A 26,806-nucleotide genomic window follows, 5' to 3' on the forward strand; every position below is an offset into this window, starting at 1 on the left:
GAGGGGAATGGGAAAAGACAAATGAACGCCGCTTATGTACATCAATTTCGTGAATTTCCACAGTCGCCGCTTTTTACATAACAAAGTTCATTTCCTAATTGATGGGTGTACATATAAACATGTGTGGTTGATGAAATAGCATTTGTCAATACTAACATATTGCATATAATCATGAACAGTTGATGTGATTGGCAGAATGCAGCACATAGGAAATTGCATTTGCAAACGTACTACATAGCATAAATGCTTCTGACTTTCTAAAAGAATGTGACCAATGAACATTTTGACCAAGTAGTTGAGGGAGGAATTCAGTCCAATAAGATCTCTTCGTCACAGTGTCTTTTTAGCAGTGAGCCATCACTGGTAGGCTCTAGTCCGTGTCCTTTTGTTGGCGCTGTTGAGCACCGGCGGTGGAGCTATAGGTCCAGCTCGGATTTAACCTTTCGCGTTGCAAGGTGCGGTCTGTCCTCTGCTGTTAGACCACAGTCCTGTTCCCTAACCAATCCTTTTAGTGGCGCCTTATGCTCGGCACCTATATTTTCGTGGCATAACCCCATTTCCACCTAAATGCTGGTCTTCCTTTCGGCAAAAAGTCACGTGGAAAAGAGGGTGTGTGGTTCAATAGTCGATGGAAGAGAGGGCGGAGTGGGGTCAGATTTCCTGGGACACACCAAAGGGACCAAGGGAGCAAAGGATAACAAGCAAGCAGGCCCATCAATCGGGCTCGAAAAGGGGGCCGGAGGCTTCAGGCACACGTGGGTTAGCGGACAGAGAGCTTCAGGACAGCCCTTCATCCTTTCGTCTACCGCGTTTGAGAGTGCTGCCTCGTCCCGTATCTTGTTGCGCTGCGGCTCCACCTTTGGTCGAGGTCGCATGTGTCTCATGATCTGCAGCCAGGCTGTGCGCCACGTCCGACCCTTCTCCTCCGATGATCGTATATCTTTGAATGGATAAAAACAAGTTTTAGAGAACTGGCAGGAGAAGAGATTTTTACATTTGAATTCCACTCGCAATCCTAGCACCTGGGGGTTATGCTCATTGGTCATAGTCAGAAGTCTATTACCATGAAGTAAGTATGTGGGTATTTCTACTGTGTTCGCACCAAGTCTAATCGGCGTTCATTCATGACACATATGGACAGAGGTCAGACTCCTATCACTTGCGTATTTCATCAAAAAAAACTCCAAAATTGGCAACATTCAGGGGAGACTCGTCCTTCCAACCCGAGCCTTAACAGTCTTACATTTCCCTTTAGAGCTGGCTAACTCTTTCAAGCAGAGCGGGGGGTGCAATCATCGAAGGACAGTGTTAACAGGTTTTTCTCGAGGGGCGACAGTTGGTCATGGTCATTAGTTATACATCGGGGACAGCAGCTGGTGTCAATCAGGTGGGGCGGGGACGCTTCGGGCATTCGCGCTTGAGTGCAAAGGGGTGGGGCAATCTGGGCATTGGGGGTCAATCTGGACATTGGCGCTTGTCTCTAACGAACTGAAAATAGGGTGCCGTTGACATATAGTCCCCCTATAAAAGGCCAGATTAGGGGACCTTAGTCGTCTTACCTGTCCTTTCTTTCTTAGCCAATTCCAGTTTATTCATTTTGCAGAAAGGAGAGGTAGCAATATGGCAAGTTACAATCGTTTTGGTTTCTGTCAATTTCGCTGAACACCTTCGCGTTCAATAAGTATCCAATCAGACTGGTGCCAGCGGGGCACAATTTTACCACAAAAAGGAAGATGGAACAGGGGGACTCTCATAGAGAGTGAGAGTCGTCCGCAACCTAAACGAGCCATTCGGTACACGTATGACATGTAGGGAGAGAGAGAGAGAGATAGATAGGGACGTGTACGGGAATAGGTCATTTAGTGCGCTCACAACACAGAACAGCAGGGGTCAGGTGACACGGAAACACAAACAGAGGGAAGACATAAATCCATACATTACATACACACAAACTCAGTCAAAGGAAGACAGTACACGTATCACATACAAAAAATATTCATGACAAAACATAGAACAGTTATTGGCCAAAAAAAAGATCTTTCTGCATGCTGCGCATCTTTAGTATCCTATTTATCTATGGGCTGAGCTCTTTTTACCTTTTCCTCCTTTTTCCTTTCAGTTGCTATTTTTGCGAGCGTTCTCGATTGCTAATACTTACACCTCGGTCAGCCGGTCAGAAATTAACCTGGTCGGGCTATTGCCCACGGTTGGATCTTAAACCACTTTGGAGTTTCTCCTTTTGGTGGGAAGTTCTCCAGGCTGAGGCAACGGAGGATATTGATCGGGTGAACAGTCGGACAGCTTGGCTATATCTATAAGAGTGCGAGAAGGAGGTGGTACATTTGGAACATCAACAACATTCCTACTTTCCCAGACGGGTGGTGCCTAGGTAACCCTTACCCCGGAACTTTTCCTTGTCCTTTCCCTATCTAGTTAAACGTCATAGGTGCACTATCTGGCGTGCTGGTTCGAGTCAAATTCCGTCATACAGTACTAACCCGTCAAGTTTCTATGTCAGTCCATCCTCCCAGTCGCTATATTCTAAGGAGGAACAGTCATATCTAAGTCTATGTCTTTCAAAACTCGTTAGCATAAGTACTATGCTCAGATCCCCTCCTTCCCCTTTCGTCGGTCGTTCGATCATCACTCCTCCATACTTCAGCCGATGTTCCGGCGCAACCTGCAGAAGGGAGGAGAAAGAAGGGGGTGGGGGGGGCAGCATTCGGAACACATCAACGCGCATAAATCCGAAAATGTTTTTACCTACCACATACTCGACCTATCTCCACGGGGTGCATTCTCTACCATCTCGGCGTTTAAGCCCAGAGGGACCTGTAGTGTTTAGATAGATAATCGTCGATGGTCTGTGTATCTACATGAATCACTTGATCATGGCCTTTTAGGTCATGTGCAAGGGTGGTGGTCAAGTGGCATTTCTTTGGTATCGCTTAAGGGCGTCTAAAACACTTTCCCGGCTGCCTGTGACACATAATGTAGCTGCTAAGTATCGGCCCTTTTTACCCTTCAACCTTAATGAGGCTGCTTATTTTTCGCTTATGTTGGAGACAGTAGTAACACATTCGAAACTCATTAATGCAATCGCTACAATTGTACTTTCTTTTTCAATAAACCTTTAATTAAAAAATGTTGGCGCACAAATACGGGCCTACAACCCAGTGGGCCGGCTACGGAGCAGACTGGAACTGTGCATAAGAGGAACGAAGTCGGTGGCCATTCATTTCATAAAGTGCAGCAGTGCAATGAAATCGTATCGAACTTTCTTAAGGGGCGAGTATAATGCGTGTCAAGCTTTCAATAATATCATCTCATTGTCCAACTATTTACTCAAGACCTAACGTTTATCAATTTATTGTCCAAATGCCCAATCAGTGCTTATTTTATACCAGTTCATTGCTTCCAAACATAATTAGTACCCACCCTAAATCAGTTCACTGTCCCAGCATATAATCAATATCCATCTTATATCGCTTTCTTTTCCAAGCACATACTCAATATCCATCTTATCTACTTTCATTGTCCAAAAACTGCATACATATCTTGGAGCATCAAGGCTGAGCAATCAGGGTGCAACAAGGAGTTTGAAAGTCTCATTTTGTATCGGCGCCATTTTGGGCGAGGTCAGGCAGGTCCCAGTAGAGTCGGAATGCTTCCACTGACTCGTGGTTGGACCAGAACCTCTTTTGGTAGTTCAAAAAGTTTTTCGCAATGGGGTAACAAACTAGCAATATGGACCATCAGTCAAAAAGTGGGGAGGGCGGCAACAATCTTTCCTACCGGGTCATTCTGGTGTTCCACCGGAACTGAACAAATCTGTATCTTTGCAGGATTTTAGTCATTTCCACACTGAGGCTGGCCCCGGCAGGAGTGCGCCGACGTCTCGTGGCTCCATCGGAGGACGGGGGCGGGGGGCGCCTCATGGAGAGGTCGGCCCCCCCGGCTCTTTTAGAATCTTCAAGGTTGAGGAGCACAGGGCGTGTGCCCGTCCCGGGCAAGAAAACCCGCTTTTTGATATGGACCCTCTTCAAGCAGGAGCGTTGGGGTGTCGCTGGAAGCCTCCACCTGGAGGGAGGTGGGGGAGGCTCGTTCGCGCCGCCTCCCCCTTCCAGCGACCCCGCGCCGTTCTTCGGCTCCAGCGCTTTGGTATGGCCGTGCCAGGCGATGAAGATGGGGGGGGGGGGGTCGGAGGCAGCAAGACATCCCCCCCTCTTTTGTGGCGGGACTACCTGCAACTCTCAAGGGTTGCCGCTGTGGCGGGACTACCTGCAACTTTCCAGAGTTGTCCAAGACATAATTGAAAAGAAAGAAGTGTTGTTGCAGCCATTATAGCTGAAAGAAGCGCTGCCGACCTCGCCTTGTCTTCGGTCTTCGATGATGGCCGGATCAGGCAAGAGAGGGGGGGGGGTCGGAGGCAGAGGCAAGACATCCCCCCCCGTGGCCTGCAGGGCAGCAGAAGAGGGGAAATGGGGAGACCATTACGATTTTTGGGCTGTCCGCCCTACAGCCTCCCCTTCCGATGGCGGCCAGCCAGGCCCTGCTCTGCACGCGCTGAGGCCTCGCCTTCCGGATGGGCGTAACCGCGGACCTGTTGCACTTCGGGAGCTTCCGGAATGGGGGTCGGCGTTTATTGATTTGTATCTATTTCATGTTACCGTTATTTGGGCGTGGTGAGCAGTGAGGCAGACATGTTTGGAGCAGGAATAGGCAGTGGAGCCTAGCTACCTCGTGGCTGTCTTGCCATCGAACTTTCGCCATTTTATATTTCTTATTACGAACTATTCCTAATGTTTCTTATTTTTAGTGAAGTCAAAAGCTCATCAGGGGGTTACTGACTTAGCCCGATTTCTTTTATTTTTCCTTCCTTTCCTTAGCGTGTTTCAAGCTAAAGTTTCTGTTAATAGGGTACGGTGATCACTTCATATTTTTATATGTCCTTTCATTAGGGGTACTCCTGGACGGACCAGATGAGTTACCTCCAATAAATGGTCCGGGTGGAACTAGATTATCAATTAGTGGGGAACACATGTCCCTTCATTAGGGTATCATCCTGGAAGGACCAAATGATGTACCTCCAATTACTAGGGTAGCCTCCTGGACGGACCAGATGGCCTACCTCCAAAAAATGGTCAATGAGTGGGGAGCATATGTCCCTTCATTAGGGTAGCCTCCTGGGCGGACCAGGTAAGCTACCCCCAATAAATAGTCAATCAGTGGGGAGTGGGTAGGCCTGACGAATCATAAAGGGGCATAACCTACCCTTTACTACTTGCAAAGACTAGACAGAATATTTCTATTCCACGTTATTTGCAAACAGAAAATACCTCAAACGAACAATTCCTTGGACAACAATGTCCAGTCAATCAATCAATCAGCGGGGAGAAAAACAGGCATGACGGATTACAACGGAGACAAACGTCTGCATTACCTGCCCATCGCTATCTGCAAAGGGAGACAGAATATTCCTATTCGTCTCTGTTTGTGGACAGGGAAGATCTCAAAGAGCCACAATCGATATTTAATCGATATCAAACAATCAGTGGGGAGAAAGGTAGGCATGACGAAACATAAAGGGGCATTACCTACCCTTCTCTGCTTGCAAAGAGAGATGGAATATTCCTATTCCTCTTGTTTGCAGACAGAGAATATCTCAAAGAGCAACAATCAATGAAAATCGATAACAAACAATCAGTGGGGAGAAAGGTAGGCATGACGAATCATAAAGGGGCATTACCTACCCTTCTCTATCTGCAAAGAGAGATGAACGTTCCTATTCGCCGCTGTTTGCAAACAGAGAATGTCTCGTTCTCAAGAAGAGAACTAATATTTCAAGTAGCAACCAAAGCTAAATGAACCAATAAACAAACAATATCAGTATTTAAATACCGATTCCAATACAATCAATCAAACAATCAGATGGATAAAACCATCCTACCAATCAGGCGTAAAAACGCCCTACTTAATCTTACCCGGACCGGACCATGCGGACAGTTCTTCGTCTTCCCCCTCCAGCGCCCGATCGTTCTCTTACTCTATGTAGCATTCCTGTGGGATTCCAGTCAGGACAATAGGTCACTCGAGAGAGGTCCGTTCAGAATCGGTGAAGTTCATTCAATCGGCAGCCGGACGAGGGCCCTCTCAAGGCAGGTATACTCCAATCATTTAGATGTTCACCTCTTCGTCTGGATCTCTCTTACCGGACCTTATGTCACTGATGGACCCCGCGTTGGGACGCCAATTGTAAAAAGTGAGCCCATATTACTATCGATGCCCGGGCTGCTGGCGCAAGTCGCCTCTTAGTTCCCATTCTGAATAGTTACCAAATAAAGAGACGGGCGCTGGGAGCAGGAATCACAAGAACAGGATTTATTTCTCATGAGGAGAGCCTGTCATTTCGGACAGGAAACACAGTGTCTTTCAGGAGGTGCTCTAACAAGTTCTCTGAGACATCGCCTTTTATACTTTACAAAACATTCCTTATTACAATAACGACATTGTGAAACAAGGGAAAGACATCCCCATAATCTTCGTGTCAATCCCACCCCACATACATCCACAATAGAGGCCCTTAGCCTGCCGATAAGAGGAGGGGGCAATCACGCAGCTGAGTGTTCCGCCGATTCTTTGGATGTGTGCGCCTGATCGTACCCCAGGGGGTGGGGAGGCCAGGATCAATAGTGGGTCCTTTGAAGAGGAGTGACTCCATACAATAAGGGGCAGTAAACAGTATCTCCCAGCTTAGGCGATGGCCTCGGACCTGTGTGGACAGTCAATTGCGGAGGGAGGGTTTACCAACAGAAGGGTTATTCATGAAAGGAAAGGAGGTGTTGGTCAGGCGCGGCCGTGACTCCCAAGGACAGGGTCATGCGGACTTGTGCATGTGAGGGAGGGGGCAGCCAGGGTGCGTGGAGGAAGAGGGTCATTTGAGAGTGGGGGGGGTGTTCAAAATGCGCGCAGGAGGGAAGCCGGGGATTTCAATGAGCGGGCAAAGAGGCCATGGTGCCTAAAATGGCTGTCAGGTACATGCGGGCATGGGCCTTTGCTGGCGGTGTGATGCGGTCAACGTCTCAAGACATTCATGGTGCGCACAGGGAGGGGAATGGGAAAAGACAAATGAACGCCGCTTATGTACATCAATTTCGTGAATTTCCACAGGCATCTGGCTGGACAAATCCCTAAACTTCAATCACCAAGCAGCAAAACTATCAGCTACCTGCTTCGGCCAACTCAAACTTATACGAAAAATTACCCCCTTCCTACCATTCAAAATCATGATCCAAGGCTTAATCCTGTCGCCCTTGGACTTCGGAAACGCCTTTTACCTAGGAGCCCCACAGTCCACTCTAAACAAGCTGCAGGTTGTCCAGAACTGAGCAGCATGCACCCTTCTCCATATTCCGCGTCACACATCAGTCAAAATAGAACTCAGGAAGCTACATTGGCTCCACGTCAAGGACCGAGTCGCATTCAAGGCCCTCTGCATCGCACATCCAGCATTCTGGAAATCAGGAGCCATTAGCAACCACTCACTGGTCACTCCATACCTACCAAATAGACAGCTCAGATCCACCCTCTCTCACCTACTCACAGTACCCCGAGTCAAGAGGCCCAGATGTGACGGACGTTCCTTCTCCTACAACATGACCAAACTCTGGAACTCCATACCCCTCCAACTACATAGGCAATCAAACTTGTTGTCCTTCAGGAAAGGACTCAAAACCCCGCTGTTTAAGGACTAGAACAGGTTCCCCCTGCCCTCTTCCACGCGTTTGTTTCACAGCGCTAGGACGCCTCAGGGTAGCTACCTTGCTTTACAAACACTCTTTCATTTCATTTTTGATCTGTTTTGCTGGTTAGATGCTTTTGGGCACTGTGCTGCTTCTGTTTGATTGCATCTGGAACTTTCTGTTCTAGGTGCTACTGAAGGAATTCTGCAACACCGACTCCAGCAAGTGACGCCGTCATCTGCATCGAAGCCGTGAGTGCTTGCTTCGACTTGCAACGTAGACCTGCCACCTGCCGCCAGGCCACATTGATGCCAGCAAATGATATCGTAAGCCTGCCATAGCCATGAGCGCTGCTCTGACTTGCGACGCCGGCCCAACGCCAGCTGCTGTGCCGCATCGATTTCGAAGCCGACATCATTGCGGAGCCCATCGTCGACGTGGGTTGTCAAGAATCAATCGACATCGTGGCATCGTACGGAACCGTGGTTTCAGCTCCATGGTGATGTCACCTCCTCTCCGGTCAGGAACCAATGCCTCCCCTACCTGCGCAAACATCCAGGACACAGACGCATCACCTTCCCCGAAGCAAGGAACCAAAGCCGCAACGAGCCAATAACACCGCACCTCCCCGAAGCCGTGAGCTCTCTTTGTTTTCACAATTCCCAGGTACTGTTCTCTCTGGGTCTCTTTTGACTCCGGGCCCGACTCCGGGCCCGACGCCGCGCACCGCGTGGTCAGCGCCATACTTTGGGATTTCTTTTGACCTTGACGTTGAGATAACTCCTGATGGGGTTATCTGTTGCTAAAGACTGCTTTTAAGTGCATAACCTATTTTTGAAGTATTCCTACCATCTTGATGAATTATTATTGAGTACAGTATTGTGGGTTTTTGTCGTTTATGGTCTTGTGATAAGTCTATACAAAGAACACTTATTTTTATAAAACTTGTGTGGTGTCCATCTGTAGTGTTTTTACTGTATTACTGTATGTGTTCACAAATGCTTAACACACTGCCACTTAAATAAGCCTGTCTGCTCGTGCCAAGCTACCAAGGGGGTGAGCAGGGGTTATCCAGTAGTGTAAAACCCTTTCCCTGACTTAGAAGCAAGGGTCCCTATTTGGTCAAAGGAGACTACCATTTCCAACTAGAGACCCCCAGTTCTAACATTGGTGGTCAGCAGTGAGGATTTGGACTTGCATTTGTGACTCATATACAGTGATTGGTGTACACTACTAGTAAGTGCAGACCAAACTCGACCACATACTATTTTGGCTGCCATGAGTAAACCAGTATTAGTTGCATTTATGGATCTAGATTTTGAGGAAGGGAGGTTGGAAACCTACACTTTAAAACAGCTCAAATATCTGTGCAAGAAATTGAAAGTTGCTACACCAGGCATTTCCAGAAAGGATGACTACCAAAAGGCGCAGAGGGCCTGGGTAGAAGCAAGAAATGCCCCTGAGTTGGTGGTGGAGCCATCTGGGGATGCAGATGGGCACCTTTATAGGCCAGTGTTTCCAGCCAGGGAAGGGGTACCGTCCCACCTGGCAGTAGTATCTCTTTCAAAGACCTGCCCCCCAGAGAGCTGGAAGACAGGGAGAGAACTAGGGCACACAAGCTATGGATGGCTAAGCTTAAGATGGAGGGCCAGAGGAGAATAGAGAATAACAAGTTGTCCTTGGAGAGGGAGAATGAGAATGGAGCATGAGAGAATGTTGAGGGAGTTAGAAATCAAGGCATAGGGCTTAGAGATCACTCCCTCTGGTGGCAGCGCACCCTCTGTGCCTTCAGAAGGCAGGGTATATATCCCCAAGGATGTCATTAAAGATTTTCAGGAGCATGAGGATATTGGGCAGTGGCTCTCAGCCTATGAGATAGCAATGTTGGCCCACCGGGTCCCTGAGAATTGGGGAGCTGAATTGTGGGGCCACTTTGTGAGTGAAGACATGCATACTTTGTTAGACCTACCCAGTGAAAATAGGATGTCTTATGCCCACATGAAGGAAGCACTGATGACAAGGTATGGTTTGACCCCAGAACTCTATAGACAGAGATTCTGGATTTGTAAGAAGCTGGAGGGAACCCCTTGGGTAGAATATGTATCTTTCTTTTGCAGAGGTATCGATGGTTGGGTGAAGGGTAGCAAAGTGGATACTTTTGAAGCACTCTATGATTTATTTGCATGGGAGCACTTGTCTGCTAATTGTTTTCCAGAGCTATGCCAGCACCTTATTGATAACCTTGGGAATCATGCTGAGGAGGCGGACCACTGGGTCAGAGCCAGGATCCACAAGGGTCATGTGGGAGAGTCAGCCAAAGGTGGGCAGTTCCAGAAAGGGCCCCAAAGTAATTCCCAAGGGAACCAAGGGAAAGGTTCCCTGCCTCCCCCTGAGAAAAAGCCAGAGCTCTGACAGGTAAACCTGTTTACAGGGGGCCTGCTTCCTGCTTTCAGTGTAAGCAAGTGGGATACCGTTGGTATGATCCCCAGTGTCCCCAAAAGGGTCAGTATGTGCTACCCCATGCATCCCCCATCAGATGGCGAGTGTAGCCCTGTGAGGGGAGGATATGGGTGCCAAGGTGGGTGGGGTCCCACGGAAATGTCCCTTGTCTCTTTAGGAGACTTTGAGATGGTCCCTAAGACTCAGCTGCCTGATAACACTAAGAAATATTGGCAGTGGGTGACCATCAATGGCCATAGAGTGGAGGCTCTTAAAGACACCGGAGCCAGTGTGACAGCTGTCAGGTATCACTTGGTGTCTGAAGAGTAGGTGGTCCCCAATGCATTTTACCCAGTTGTTTCCACTGACAACACAGTGAGCCACTGCAAAGTGGCTCAGGTTCCCTTCGAATATGGAGGGTCTCAGGTACTCTCCAAGTAGGTGTGAGTCCATCCATGACTGTTGATTGTCTGTTGGGCAATGATTTAGAGAGCTTCCCTTGGGGTAAGGTGGAGAAGAAGGCTCATTTGGAGCTGTTGGACCTGCCTCAGTGAGCGTGTGCGACCACTCGGTCTATGGCAGTCAGTAAGGGTGTTCAAGAAGTCCTGGAGCCTGAAAGTATGGCCCAGGTACCTGCCTTAAAGAGAAGCGGTAGAGGGCACAGGAAAACAGCCCCCATTGTTCCCACGGTCCAGAAGAAGGCAGACCTTGAGGGGGATGCCCTGGAATCTACAGGGGAACAAGTTGCGGAACTGGGGGACCTGCCTGAGCTGACCCATTGGCAGCAAGAAGAAGGACCCTCCAGGGAGGGATGAATTTATGCAAAGCAGAAGATGTGCCCTTCTCTTGTGGGTTCGCGGCAATAGCCACAGACCAGGCATCAGTCTGGATCACATTGTATCTACTGGGAGAACAACCTCCTGTACAGGGGATGTAACACCAGGGGCCTCGTTAACGAAATCAGTATTCTCTTTGGGGGCGATCCCCTCACCTCTGACATCAGTTTCTTCGCCAATGATTCAAGTGCAGGATTCATCTCCAGATCTATCAATCCTGACCCTACTTAATGGAGAGGCGATGGCAGTGGCTATTGCAACCTCTCTCCCTGTGTCCCCCCGTCTCATTGCCAAACTAGTTTAAATAGTCTTCAAATGCAATCAAATGACATTATTGCGGTTCAGGCCCAGGTTCAGGATCAGCCAGATAAGCCAGGCCAGCAGCCTTCGACAGAAACATCAATGCTTGCAGCTGGTCCAGGGCCCCAAATCCTTTTGGAAAGTATTCCGAGTACATTCATCGCCGAGACCAACTTAGAGAAAAGCGGATATCAAGCAGGATCTAAAGAACCGGTCTTTATAATCCAGGATGAGAAGGAAGTCTCATGCCAGATGGATATTAAAACGATGCTAAACATGATTTTGGAGGAGATTAGAGACATGAAGAAAACGCAGCAACTAGAAATTCAGTCAATTCAGCAACGTTTGGGCAAGATAGAGGAGGTAATTGCTAGCCTTCCGGGTCGCCTCCTTGAAGCTGAGTCAAGGATTTCCACCCTGGAGGACCAAATGATCAGCGTTCTTCAACAAGTAGACTCAGTGACATGAGAAAAATCAATCATGGAGACTAAGTTCGAAGAATTTGAGAATTTTTCCTGTCACTCCAATCTTCGGATAGTTGGTGTTACGGAACGACTTGAAGGGGGTGACACCCTTAAGTGGGTGCAAACATTTATAAAAAAGGCTGTGCTATCTAATTTTGAGGGTGACTTAACACTAACTAGGGCTCATCGGGTCCGTGCTCATCTTCCTCCAGACAATAAGTTTCCCCGTACAATTCTTGCCAATTTTGCAGATTATCGTGTAAAGGAAAAAATCATGTCTTCGGGAATTCAGGCGAGGCAGTTTGAAACTGAAAATGGTGGACAGTGCAGATTTTTTTCTGATATGTCGGCAAAGGCCGCTAGAAGACGGAAAGAATTTGTCAAGCTATTATATCTGTTTAAAGCTCAAGGGGCATAAGCTTCGATTGCACAACAATCAAAACTCAAAGTTCTTGTCCATGGAAAATTTAATTTATTTACTCGTCTAGAAGAAGCACAGGAACTGCTCAAGACAATCTCTTCTGGAAATTAACGGACCATTCCTTCTTTTCATTTGTTTTTACTTAACGGTTTCCTTTTTTTTTGCAAATCTGAATTGAAGACTTAAAGAGTGGTAGAGTCTGTTCTTTTTGAAGATTCGCTCTTGGAGTTTTTTTTTGTTAGGGGGAGGGAAATCCCTTTGAGGTGCAATATCAGGGCACCTGTATGGGCGTGGGGGTTGGAGTATGTGGACAGCGAGAATATCCACATTTCCTAAGGGGAGGAAGGTTTGTTGTTGAGGGAGGGTTAGGGTGGTTTGGGTTTTCAGGGAAAATGAGCAGGTGCTATAGGGAATGCACAAAATGGTGGAAAAATCTATCAAAAATAGAATTGCAGTATGTTGAGCTTTTTGATCTTTTTATATTTTGGAATGAGTTTATTTTAATAATTTCAAAATTCTTTGTGTTAATGTAAATGGTATTTTGAATATACGTAAATACAGGGGATTGATTGGGTGGCTAGTTACTTTAAAACCTCAATTTCTTTTCTTACAGGAAACTTATTTTAAATCCAATTCCCCAAAATGCTATATTCCAGGAATGTTCTCAATGGTTTTTTTTACTTCAGCAGGTGTCGCAATGCGGGGGTGGCAATATATTTTTCTCGAGAATTTGATTGGCTCTTTCTTCAGGAACAAAGAGATCCCCAGGGGAGGTGGATATGGGTTCAGGGGTCATTAAATAGCCAGATTTAAAATTTTGTTAACTAATATGGACCAATATTTGATGATGAATCAGCATCAGCAAACAATTGTTAGGGGTCACGGGGCAAATGGTTTGGGGGGATGATTTTAATTATATTCAGGATTTGAAGATGGATACCTCAAATAGAGGGTAAAAACAATTGAAACCTAAAACTAAGAAGCTCTTTGATGCTTTGATAGAGAATTTCCAGCTAGCTGATGCATGGCGATTTCTAAATTGAACTGGGCATAAATATACTTGCTTTTCACGCCAACATCAAACTGCATCTCGCATAGATTTTCTACTGTTATCCCGATCTCTGATTTTTAGAGATGCAGATATTGGCGCTAATGCTTTCTCTCATCACTCTTATGTTCAGATATATTTAGAATTGGGTCTTCCCAAAAAGTGTAGGTCCAAGTGGGAGATGGACCGACTTCTTTTTCAAGATCCAGTATGGATTGACGAATTCAGATGCTGGATAAAAGAGTACTTTTCCATCAATGAAGGGACCGCTGATATGTTTTCTGTTTGGGGGGGTTTTAAGGCTGCAGCCCGTGGGTGGATGATTGCCACCACTGCCAAGAAATCTAGGGAACGTTTAGAAAAGATAGCACAACTTCATCAGTCATTAATTAATGCTACTAATCTGGTGGGCTCTTTTAATCGGACTATGTTGGAACAGGCCAGGAAGGCTTTTAAGAGATTTTTTTTATTTTAGAAGAAATCAACAGCTCTCAGACTTACTCTCAGAAAGTCTATGAAGAAAGCCAAATGGTAGGTAAAATGCTTGCTTGGTCAACTCCGGCTCGACAAGAATCTGCTTGTTTTGTTGAAATAATAGATCCTCAATCTAGTACAATAGCTACTGATAGAGCTGATACTTCTCGAATATTTGTCAATCATTTTGAACAAATCTATACCACTAACCATTCGGTTAATAATGAGTTGATTGAGGAGTATTTTGCCACACTTCAAGTCCCCAAATTATCGCACAATCTAGTGAAAATGCTGCAGACGAAAATTACTGCAGCTGAGATTACGGCAGGGATAAAATGATAGTAGTCAGCTTCGTGAAGAAAGGTAAACCCTCTAATAATTTGAATTCTTATTGTCCAATCAGTTTATTGAGCACTGATTATCTGTAGGAAGATTTGAGCACTGCGTTTGACTTCTGCAGCTAAGGAAGTGATTCATGGGGATCAAACGGGATTTATTGCGGGTCGAATAATGTTAACAAATACCCGCTTTTTTATTCAAGCTCTCGATTCTTTTAATATGAATAAAACTCCTGCTTGCATCATGATGGTAGAAGCAGAAAAGGCCTTTGATTTAGTTAATTGGGATTCGTTATTTTATGCACTTTTTAGGTTTGGTTTTCCACCATTCGTAATAACTATGAAAGAAAAATATTTATCAGGGGGCACAGGATTACTAGCATAATTATTGGGGATCAAGCAGTACTAATATAGATAAATTGTGGAACTAGGCAAGGCTGCCCCTTACCACCTCTTTTGTTTACTTTTTTATCAAACCTCTTGCTATCGGAATACGTACCAACAGGAATATTAGAGCCCCGATTGAAGGGATGGCAAAACTAAAACTTTTTCCGGATGATGCTATTTTATATTTAAATCCAGAAAAATTAAATTTACAGTCAACATTGGTGGAATTCCGGAAATTTGAACAAATAGGGGGTTATAAAATAAATCCTTCTAAAACAGTAATTTTAATGTTACATTCTGGGTTGGCATGTCTTCCAGAAGAACCAAAACTACAAGCAAGAAAAACTGATCCTATTAGATATTTGGGGATCCATGTTACAGCTCATTATGGGGAATTGTTCAAGAATAATTATGAAGTTACCAGTATGAAGATTCAAAATCTCCTGACTAAACAGTCTAATCTTCCTTTGACTTTGATAGGATGAGTGGCATTAATTAAAAAGTCTACTGTACCTCTTTTGTTTTTTTGTTTACAAATATCCTGGTAAAGGTTAACATTAGTTTTTTTAAAGGAATTGATTTTATGATAAGATTGTTTGTGTGGAATAAAAGGATTGCTAGAGTGAAGCTCCCATTTCTGCAATTAGATACCCAGTTCGGTGGGTTGGCACTTCCGAATATTCATTTATATTATGAAGCATCACTATTTGATTATGTAGCATGTTTATCGTCTAAACCTTATCAGGCTGATAATTTTTTCATCAACAAGATGATCCAAGAGGCCGGAACTCAACTTCCTACTTTTTTAAAGACTTCGAAACTTCCAAAAAGAACTTGTTATAAAACATTAGTAGATTTCTCAAATCATTTGCGTATGGTTTTTAAACAAAAGAATTTTTCGGGTTTCTTTTTGGTAAAATAAATCGAGTGTCGAGACTTAGGTTCATATATTCATTCTGGTCAACTGAAAAAATGGAATGACTCCGGTTTAGGGGTTCAGAATCAATTAGGTATTCAGGGCAGGTTGATTACCTGGGAGGAAGTTCAGACTAGAAGCTTGGGTTCTAATAAACCTTCTTTTTTTAATTAATTCAAATTATACATTTTTTTTAAAGTATAATTTTACTTTTAACATCCTCCCTGGGAAAATTGCTTCCGCACTATGGGGTCGATTAGGATCGCGGACTGACTTGCGTCCGTCCGCGACCCCAGAGCAGGAGGGAACCTCCGCATGGCACGCGGAGTTCCCTCCTGTGCAATTAGGATGTGACCGCCACCCTGGCGGTCACATCTACTATGTACTGAATGCACATGCAGGGGGGTACCATAGGTACCCCCCATGTGCACCCCCCACTCCCCTTTCACCTAGGGGGCCCGCAATGGGCCCCCGCAGTGAAGTTCCGTATGCTTTTCCACGGCGGAAAACCGCTGCGGAAAAGCATAATTGATAGCCCATCCTAATATGGCAGACGGTGTTTAAGAAACACCGTCACCATATTAGAGCTTTTCCGCCACGGTTGTAATCCGACCGTGGCGGAAAAGCTGCGGACAGAAACCAGGACCCACCAGCCATCCTAATGTGACGGTGGGTCTTTGGTCAGTCCGCTGCAGTTTTTCCGCATCCTCGGGGCCGGCGGTGGCTTCCGCCGGCCCCGAGGATGCGGAAAAACCGCAATCATAATGACCCCCTATATGTTGTGAGATTGTCTGGAGTCTGCAATTGGTACCGTTTATTGAATTATCAGGATGAATCTTCCTTGGTACTAAAGATGTTGGTGAAAGTCGAAGTTCATACACAATGCGTTTTCTCTTATCAGGAATGGCAAAGGATCTAATTTTTAGAAAATAAGGTTTTGAGAGCCGCTAATTATAAAAGAATAGCATTTTTTGCAATTGGATGATATATTACACTCCAGAAGCATGAAATAAAATGTATCCAGAAGTGCTTAATAGTTGCTTTAGCTGTGGTACTCTAGTAGCAGGAGGATGGCAACATATTTTTTTCTCCTGTTCTAAGTTAAAAGTTTTCTGGGAACAAATATTTGCATATTTTAGTGTTGCGATTAGGAAAATTTATAAACCTTCAGCAGAAGCTGCTATGTTTGGTATAGGTATTAAGGAGGTGATACTTTCCGAATTTCAGGGACGCTTTCTGGCTATCGCTATGTTAGTTGCCCGATCATTAATGTTACAAAACTGGAGATTAGTGACAATACCTTTGTTTGAGAAATGGATGAGTAAAATGAAACGTACAAAATGTTTTGAAGAAGCTTGTCCTAAGCAGGTGGTGGCTATTAAGAAATTTTCAAGGGTTTGGGACCATTTTGCTGACTGTTAACTTTTGTCTATTTTATGTGTTTAATGAGGATGGCATCTGCTTATAGTTCAAAATTGTATTTTTTTTCTCTTATCATCTGTAAATAATGAATGTTTCCTTCTGGCTCTGCTCAATAAAAAAATAAAAAAAATACCTATGCTGTTTGCAATCCCCTTTTTTAAGTTCATGATGCAGTGGCCATGCATGCTTCAAGCGAAACGCCTGCACACACGACCACTACAGTGCCGATCATCAGGCACCTCAGTACCACCAAGGAATACTTATAGCACCTTACCAGCATGAGCATGATGATGTCAGTTTAGTAAGCAAGGACGCTATAGACACACCATTAAGGATTACTAGCATGCTGCAGATAGTCACAGCCGCCTTAACGTTGAGAGATTATTGTGTATAAATCTCACTCTTATCCCACCAGGCGAAGACTACAGATTGACTCACTGTTTGTGCCTACTCACCTGTGACCAGCATCTAGGCACTAAGGAATACACAAAAGATTGCATTGTATGTTGCATGTTTCTCTTCTCTTTATGTGTCTTGTCCTGTCTTTTTTATTCTCCACAGGTTTTCACAGTGGGTCCATAAGTATACCAACACCACGAAGCACAACACACCTCAGCGCGTGTGTTGAATATTCATTTCTCATGTGGCACAATTTTTGCCACTCACTCCAGTAGTTGCGCTATCTGTTTTTAGAGGTATCATGGGCGCGAATTAATACATACATTAGGCAAATACTCCGCTGTAATCAGCCGTCGTAACACAACCGGGGGCATTCGGCAACCCGGTTGGGACCCCAATGATGAAGAATGACACCAACTAGGTTGGTGTGTGAGAGGTATTTAAACAAAACCTAATGGTTCCCTGGCACTGTTCATCATAATGGTGAGTCACAATTCTTTTCTCTGTGGGTTCGTCCACATTGTTTCTGATATAATGAGATGTTTGAAACTGGACAAAAATTGCTTACATTTATTAGGTCTTCTCCTGTTTTTTTCATGATGGGAGATACTTGCCCAATCTTCAAGCATTCCGGGATTTTGCCGTGAGTTAGAGACGAGATTAAAATCTTTGCCTGGGCGGGGGGGCTGACCTATTGACTATTGTCCTTAATGATGATAGAAAGGATAAGGTTGTTGAAATGCGAGATTGGTTTCATTTATGATTTTATTAACTTCATCTTCATTGAGGATTTTGAATTCACTCCCAATAGCATCACTTTTAGGCATCTTGGGATAGTTGAGAGTATCAGCCTTCTCAAAGGCTGACATGTACACATGGAAGGGTTGTTTTTCAAACTCAACTCATATTTCCTTTACATGATGATTTTGAGAGACTCTTCGATTTTCAGTATTTTCTCATCGAAATAGGTTAAGGTTGCATCACAAGACTCAGTCAAATAGTTCTTGGTAGGATTGTTGGTTCCTGTTTGTTGTTTGACAATTATGAAGAGTTTCCTCGGTCATTTTTTGGCAGACCTTTCTTAAGTCATTTCTTTTATGTTTATTTTTTTATCCAGTGTGTCATTGAGAGCGATGTGAAAAGGGGTGATTTCTAGCTGTGAGATTGTGTTAAGGAATATTTAAAAATTGTAGATAATCCTATATACCTAAGTGTTGCACTAACCTTTATGTATAAGGTTTATAATTTAGTAATATGTGTATATGTCCTGCATGGTTGCTAGTAGAATTATTTGGTCATTCCAAGGTGTTGTTGCCATTTCTCTTTCTTGTCACAGAAAAATTTTGCTATCATTCTAATCTACAGGATAGAAAGTTGTAACTATGCTCGATCTATTGCCCAGCACTGAATAGCTGTACATTTCTCATTTTCCTTAAACAAATATAGGTGCCCGCCTAATGTCACTCTACCTGAAGGACAATAATACAGTAAGATAAAGAAAGATGTTAGTTGCACACACGATCGAAAAGAGGTGACCCAGTGAGACAGTGGCCTGTGATGTGATATGTATTTTTTTTATCTTCGAAAATATATCATCTTGCTCATCTCTTCCATCTGAATTGGATCAGAAAGCTGGGCCTTTGCTTGTGGGAGCACTCTTCCTCTAAGATAAGGCATTCTTTTCTATACTTTTCGATTGATTATTTACCATTATTGTGTGGTACCCAAGTCCTCAAAATGAACTGCGGGGAATTATAAATGATATCAGTCAGAAATCTGCCTACATAGAAAGTTGGATCAAATAAAGCTGATACCACTAAAACGTGTGATGACAGTATTCACAGTATTCCTCAGCCATGCCAGCTCCAAAAAAAATAGGCGGTTTTTGGAAACAAAAATTCATAAAAGATTAACACATTTGAAAAAGAATATGTCCACCAAAGAAGGTAAAGTAACACTTTCAACTTTCAGAAACCGTTCAGCATACATTTAAAAAAAAAAGTAAATGTATACACAAGCATTTCACCAAACCTCTGAGCAGCCTGACATTGCAAGAAAGCTATTTCTTGCAAACTGCATAAATCAGACAGGGGACCCTGAACACTGATATATTGCTGACGTGAATAGCGTTGTTACACACTCAGGAGAAGAAAATGAAAACAGTTGATATTTAATCATAGAACTTAGCCAGCAGTCCTCCTCCTTCGGCCTCTCCTGCATATCTAATGTAATCTAAAACGGCTGTGGTACATTACTTCTTAAAGTGAGTAATTTAAAATCGTGTTTTCCTCTAACAAAGTCCCCGAGTTCTTCTTAAGACCTGACAGAGAGTGCCTTGCAGTTGGCTGTGCTCATAGTAAGTAAGCGTGCAGTTGCTGCAGGTAGTGAAGCAGCGAGGCAACCGGTGGGGGTTTCCTAATAGGCTGAGACTCCAGGGAGTCTTTCGATTCAATGGCCGTGGGCCTGTGAGTCTCAAAAATCCAAATAAGTAATATTCTCGCTCAAATACCATTGCCTCGGAGAGAAATGGAAGAGTTAATAAAGGGGATGCAAGAAGTTTCTCAGGAGCTATTAATAAGGTAGGATGGTGTGTCTGGCCTGGACGAAAACAAATACAGCGCTTCCCACCTGTGCAATGCGCATTTTCTTTCCACAAGCCCGCACAGGCTTTTCTTGACCTTGCCTGCCTTGTTCATTTCATGGAAAATGTTGCGCTTCTGAGTCTGGATGTATCTGCTTTATTCAAATATCTACAAGTCATTGCAATTTTTAGACTGAAGAGGTTATTTCGAGCTTAGTGGAGCAGGAGCAGTGGCAACATTCGGTTTTCCCGCCAAACTCGTAGCTCTCCCGCTCTGTTCCGAGTCAGAGGAAGTGCTTGCCTGGAGAAAGTTTTGCTTAAACATCTGCGTATCCTTGGTTGTGGAAAAAAAAAACATCTGCGTATCAATTTGTTAAAAACTTGTTTTAATTAAGCATCCAGCCAGTTGACCTATCTAAATATAGGGGATAGCAGTTTGTTCTTCACCGAGGCACTGTCGGCAAAGGAGTGAAGTCTAGCACCGTCTCTCATATCCATCAAGCCCACAAGCCCACACCTCGCCGCACCCGCTCCGCGGGTGCCGCATCGCCTTGCTGTGAGTGGGGCAGCGTCATCAAAGGAGAGAAGAGGAAAGGCGGTTCCGGGTAAGAGGCTCAGCGGGGCTGCGAGCGTAGCGGGGACTCCAACAACCAGGAGTCCCTGCGTGACCGATAGCCAGCTTCCGGTCCGCTCTCCCTGCTGGCCCGCCCCCCGCCCACCTGAGGAATTTAAAAACGTCCCTCACCTTCCCTCGACGGGATAGCAGTTTGTTCTTCACGGAGGCACTGTCGGCAAAGGAGTGAAGTCTAGCACCATCTCTCATACCCATCAAGCCCACACCTCGCCGCACCCGCTCCGCGGGTGCCGCATCACCTTGCTGTGAGTGGGGCAGCGTCATCAAAGGAGAGAAGAGGAAAGGCGGTTCCGGGTAAGAGGCTCAGCGGGGCTGCGAGCGTAGCGGGGACTCCAACAACCAGGAGTCCCTGCGTGACCGATAGCCAGCTTCCGGTCCGCTCTCCCTGCTGGCCCGCCCCCCGCCCAACACGCCCTCTATATCTTAGTTTTAGACTCCCGCAGCGCGGGACGCAGCACGGGGCGAAGACCGGGCAAAGAGCGGGCCATTTGAGGCCGTTAGAGGCTGAAAGAGACTGGACTGGGCCAATCTCCCTGGCCCTATCCCTCCACAAGATCCTCACTGCCAGTTGAACACCCTGACTAGGCACTATGTCAACCCGAGAGTATAGAGACAGGGCTGCTAAGACCAAATTGAAAAACGGTACATTAGATGACTTTATCACCAGGACCCACACAGCCATTGACTCGGAGATTGCTAAAATGCAACATAGAGTGTCCATCGAACTAGACGCTGCAAGAAGGCTATCACAGGAGTTAGCAGCGGCCCAAAAATCCTCCCTAGGGTCTATAGCCTTCGCTAAAACACCTGATCGCCCAATTGGTCCTGCTCCTACCCTGATCGTAACCCAGGCAGATATCCACCAGCCATTAGTACTCACGACATCTATACCCAAGGGGGGGTCTCCACTTGCATCCACTAATTCCTTAAGATTTTCACTGGGTGGGGCAGCCGGGCAGGAGAAGGAGGGTGCGGGGGGCCCCTTGGAAACGGCGCTAATCCCCAAATCTATGGAATCGGGCAGGGGGAATTCTTGCACCCCACAAAAAGGGCCATATAATAAAAGGAAGCGTAATATTACATCAGCATACTCAAGAAAAAAAGCCAAGATAGCGAAGGCTCAGCTATCCACCAAGGCACCATTCCTGCCACCCCCAGATCCCTTTCCAGTGAGTAACACACAGCCACCTGAACTAAGATCAGAACCCAGCCCTGAACAACCGGCAGCTACACATGAAAATGATAATCTTGTAATGGAGAGTGAAACTAGTGGGGTTCCACTTTGCATTATAAAAGGGAAAGATGTGGAATTTTTAACTATTGTGTGGGAAACACTCAAAAAACTGCTTACTCCCCTTGAAGTGAGACTCTCACACATAGAAACCCAGCTCTTGGAGATGGAAAAAAGTATTTTGAACCTAGCAACCATTAGCATGCATGCCAAAAAACTAACCTGTACACAGGAATCCAACAATACTACACCATTACTTGTTGTTGAAACACCAGCTGCTGCTATCCCCTTGGGTGCCACGAAAGCTAAAGGCCCGGGAAGTACCATCACCACATCAATACCTGTTGCTATAACACAGGTTGCTGCTACCCCCACTGTTGTCCCGAAGGTTAAACCAATTCCAAAACCTCGGCACAAGGTTACTACACATACCCCTGCCAATAGGGCAACGGTGGCCATAAACCAACCGGCGGTTGTCAACTTACCACCTCCGACAGCCGCGGCTGGCCAACCCGTACCACCCCCGACAGAATCTGTCATCTCGAGGGCTACTGGTAATAACAACTACCCTACCACCCAGAGACTACACACTAACATTAATCGCCACAGGGGTTATGTCGATCTTCCCCCTGAGGTAAGACCCTATGTAGTTGTGCTGACAGGGGTAACGGAACTGACCTACCACCAGCAGGAAGACTTTGGTTCAGTAAAGAACAAAGTAATCCACTGGCTTAATGTCAACAGGCCAATACCAAACCATCTGAGGAGTAAAATCCTCATGGTGCGTAGGGTTCCCTGGGTAGGCACCTCACATAAGTCCATCTGTGGCAACTGCGAAATCGTCTCATTTGAGAATCCCGACACTGCGCATGCCATATACTCTTGGAATTACAACAGTGTAAACTCACCCATAGCATCTAGACCTCTTACATATTTTTACCCACCTCATCCATATCCGAACTCGGGAGGGAACTGGAGCTGGATCCCGGAGAGAAAAGGTGGCCGTGTAGGGTTACCTAATCACTGGTCAGACACACATGGTGGGTGGACCGGGGTACCGACTTTTAATAGATATGGGTGCCTCGAGGAAGTGGACTGACTTCCTGATAGACCTACTACCACTCCACCAGTACCTGACCTAACCAGTCGCCTTATCCATCCCACGGGCCAACCAGCTCCTACCACACCAAAATCCCAACTGGGTCAATTTGTTTCTCCCCACCACAAGGTCAGCTGGGGTATTATAATCAAACTGCTGGGGAAGGCAGGCACAAGGGTAGGGCATCCATAACACTCAAGCCTACTAGTGACAAAACTAACAACTCTGTTAAGTCTAAACCTGACCTGAGTAACAAGGACAGCCTCTCTTCTGAGGTTTGCCCGAAAATAATGTTAGTGCCATCAGTCATACCCCCTCCTTTAAAGCAAGGCGAATCCGGCCCACGTAAGCGCTCTCTGATATTGGCTACCACTGATTCGCCGGAGGCTCCTGGAGTAGTATCCATACTCTCCTGGAATGTCGCCGGGCTGGCCAATAAATTAGATTCTCCTGAATGGGGGGAACTAATCGAAGGGCACGACATATGCCTCTTTCAAGAAACGTGGGCCAGAGAAAAATACCCTCGCGTAGGATATGCCACCTTTGAGATCCAGGCTAAATGGGGTGGAAAGGGTCGACCATCAGGGGGCCTTTTGATTTGGGTGGGCTCCCATCTAGGTTGCTTGGTTACACATCTGGAAACTAACTCAGCAGACTTCCAGTGTGTATCTCTGGATTGGTCGTGTGGTGCAAAAGTAACACTGATTAATGTATATTCGAGAGCGGTTGGGATAGGAGCCATCTCGGGAACAATTGAGGATCTAGCATTGTTCCTTGACTCCACCACTCTTTCCTCTCCCGTAATTGTTGGTGGAGACTTTAATACCCAGTACGAACCCCTCCCGGACCATTTGGCAGGTATAACAAGTGAAGAGGATGAACTTTGGCACATCCCCACTTTGGTGGGCCCCCCGATAAAGGCTTGGGGCCCGATTCACAGAATGAACTTACTACTTTTGGCATTCACAGAATGCACTTACTACTTTTGGTATTCACAGAATGAACTTACTCATTTCGGTATTCACAGAAGTTAGGACTACTAACTTTAGGACTCCTAAATGCCTTCTGTGAATACCGAAAGTCTTAAAATTACGATTTTTCCCAATTTAGTAGTAGTAAAGTTAGGACTACTAACTTTAGGACGCCTAAATGCCTTCTGTGAATACCGAAAGTCTTAAAATTACGATTTTTCTCAATTTAGTAGTAGTAAAGTTAGGACTACTAACTTTAGGACACCTAAATGCCTTCTGTGAATACCGAAAGTCTTAAAATTAGGATTTTTCTCAATTTAGTAGTAGTAAAATTGAGAAAAATCGTAATTTTAAGACTTTCGGTATTCACAGAAGGCATTTAGGAGTCCTAAAGTTAGTAGTCCTAACTTCTGTGAATACCGAAATGAGTAAGTTCATTCTGTGAATACCAAAAGTAGTAAGTGCATTCTGTGAATGCCAAAAGTAGTAAGTTCATTCTGTGAATCGGGCCCTTAGGCACCACTTGCGACCCAAATAACGTCTTTCTCGCTCTGTCATTCGTTGAGGGCTTGCAATGGGCGAATCATAGGGGATATCCCACCAAAACACACCTTTAACAGACCTGGATATGAGTCACGTATCGATTATATCCTGGTCTCAGTAAGGGATTGGGATAAAGTGAAGGACTTTGGAATAATTCCCAGGTCAGACAGTGACCATAATCTGCTCTCACTTAGATTTGAGATCCAGGGGTCACACACGGCCCTGGTTGAAGAAAATTCAACAAATCAGGTAGATCTAGCACTATCCAGCAATAGGCGCAGAATTAAATGGGCAAAATTGCAGGAAAATCCTTCCAATATTCAAAGGCTGTATGCGCTAGTCGTCCCTGCCCTAGAAAAGGTTGAGATTTGCTTGAACCACCTAGCCGATGACATGTAACCCTCCGCTTTGGAAAAGGCCGAGGTATCTATGCCATTGTTACTTAAACCCGCACAGCTCAATGTGCTTGGTGCTATTCACTCTGACCTATGTACCAACCAGGCAGAAGTGCTGAACCCTGTGGCCAGGCCGAAGAAGCCTAAGCAGAAAAGAGTTACATGGTTCAATGCTTCTTGCAGGAGAGCGAAAGCCACATTACTAGAATCCCTTAAAATTCGAGACACCCCAAGTAAGATCAGGGAAAAGCGATTGGCTTACAAGTCAATCCTTCGCAGTGCTAAAGTGGAATGGGATGAGGGAAACTGGACTGAAATGACAGCCGCCCTAGCATCACGAGACGCCCAAACTTTTTGGCAAATTGTTAAGCATGGCTCAGCTGAACCCCTTGCTGCAGTAGAGGCTAACATAGCACCCCTTGTTTGGGAGGAACATTTTAAAAATCTATATAAAGCATATAACAGTGACCACCTGGTGACCCCATCAGAAGACATAATGCACCAACCCACCGAAAGCGTAGCTCCCATGGATGGTTTCACCATGGTGGAAGTCACTATGGCAATCACGTCCCTGGCTGCTGGAAAGGCGCCAGGCCTTGATAGGCTGCCTGGGGACCTATACAAACATGAACCTAAAATCTGGGCACCGTACCTCAGGGTGCTGTTTAACTCTATCTTGAATGGCATGCCAATCCCCCCAACTTGGCTGGGGGCAGAGATAGTCCCAATCTATAAGAAGGGATCACCTCTGCTCCCAGTCAACTATAGGCCAATAAGCCTGATAGACGTGTCACAAAAACTGTTTGCCAGGCTGTTGCTGAACCGTCTGCTGGACTGGACGAGGGAATGTAATATCCTGAGCCCCTTCCAAGCTGGCTTTAGGGAGAAGGTCTCAACCACAGACCAGGTCTTCCGGCTTGTCCTCATTGTCTGGAAAACGGTGCAGCTGGAGGGTGGCAGCCTCTACACTGTATTCGTGGACCTGAGGGCGGCCTTTGACCTGGTACCCCAGAAAAAGCTTTGGGAGGTGCTGGCCAAATTGGGTGTCCCTGAGGGTCTGTTGAAGATGATTGTTCGTCTTCACAGTGCTAATTTTGCACAGGTGAGGTGTGGCAAGATGGGGGTACTGTCTAATAGGTTCCCTGTTGGCAGGGGGGTAAGACAGGGTTGTGTGCTTGCACCGACCCTGTTCTGCCTCTATGTCAACGGGGTTATCTCTCACCTAAACGGGGTTGTTAACTCTGACGCTCCTAAATTAGCTGGCGTAAGGGTGCCGGCTGTCATGTTCGCCGATGACACCCTGCTGCTTTCAAAATCTGCAACGGGCATCCAGCGGGTCCTTGATGGTTTTGCGGACTTTTGTGAGGACCATGGTCTAGAAATTAACACCTTAAAGACCAAATTCATGGTCTTCAACCCTCCACCGAATTTCCACTTTAGCCCCAAAATTGGACAAAGTAGGCTTGAGAGGGTGAAAACTTTTGAGTATCTCGGCGTCATGTTAAATGACAGACTGTCCTGGAACACGCATCAGGAGAAAGCTCTCCTTAAATTGACTCAATACTCGGGGGGCATCATGAATCTTCTGGCGAACAACAAATCTTCGAACAGGCCCAAAGGTCCTCCGATACAGATCTACAAGATACAGGCAAGGGGGCTGCCATGTATGGGTGTGAACTTGGGGCCATGTAGGTACATTAGATCTGCAGAAAGAGGAGAACAAATGTATTCGAAGGGTTGTAGGACTCCCCCCTAGTACGCCCCTTGTCCCTCTCAGGCTAGATCTGGGGTTACGACCGCTAAATGAAGAACTGGCTTTTCGCCCTCTGGCTTATTGGCGCAGGCTGTGGGCAACCCCAGAATTGGCCACCTACAGACAGGGACTACAGGAGGTTCTTGCCATGCCCAATGTGGAGAAAATTAAGTGGATTAAATTTGTTAAATCCGAACTGGAGAGTCTGGGACTTCCGCAGATGTGGTCCGATCCTCTGGCCACTTGTCCACTTATCCCCAAAAAGGAACTAGCTAAGGCATATCACAACAGTAAATTAATGGAACTTTTTACCACCAAAAAGCTGGTTCATTGACTGACTCGTTCATATGCTTTAAGGACACTTACAACTTCGAACCAACTCTAGATAAATTGTACCCTCCTTCGCTCAGGAA

This window comes from Lissotriton vulgaris, chromosome 8, assembly GCF_964263255.1.
Source record: "Lissotriton vulgaris chromosome 8, aLisVul1.2, whole genome shotgun sequence".
NCBI classification, from domain to species: domain Eukaryota; kingdom Metazoa; phylum Chordata; class Amphibia; order Caudata; family Salamandridae; genus Lissotriton; species Lissotriton vulgaris.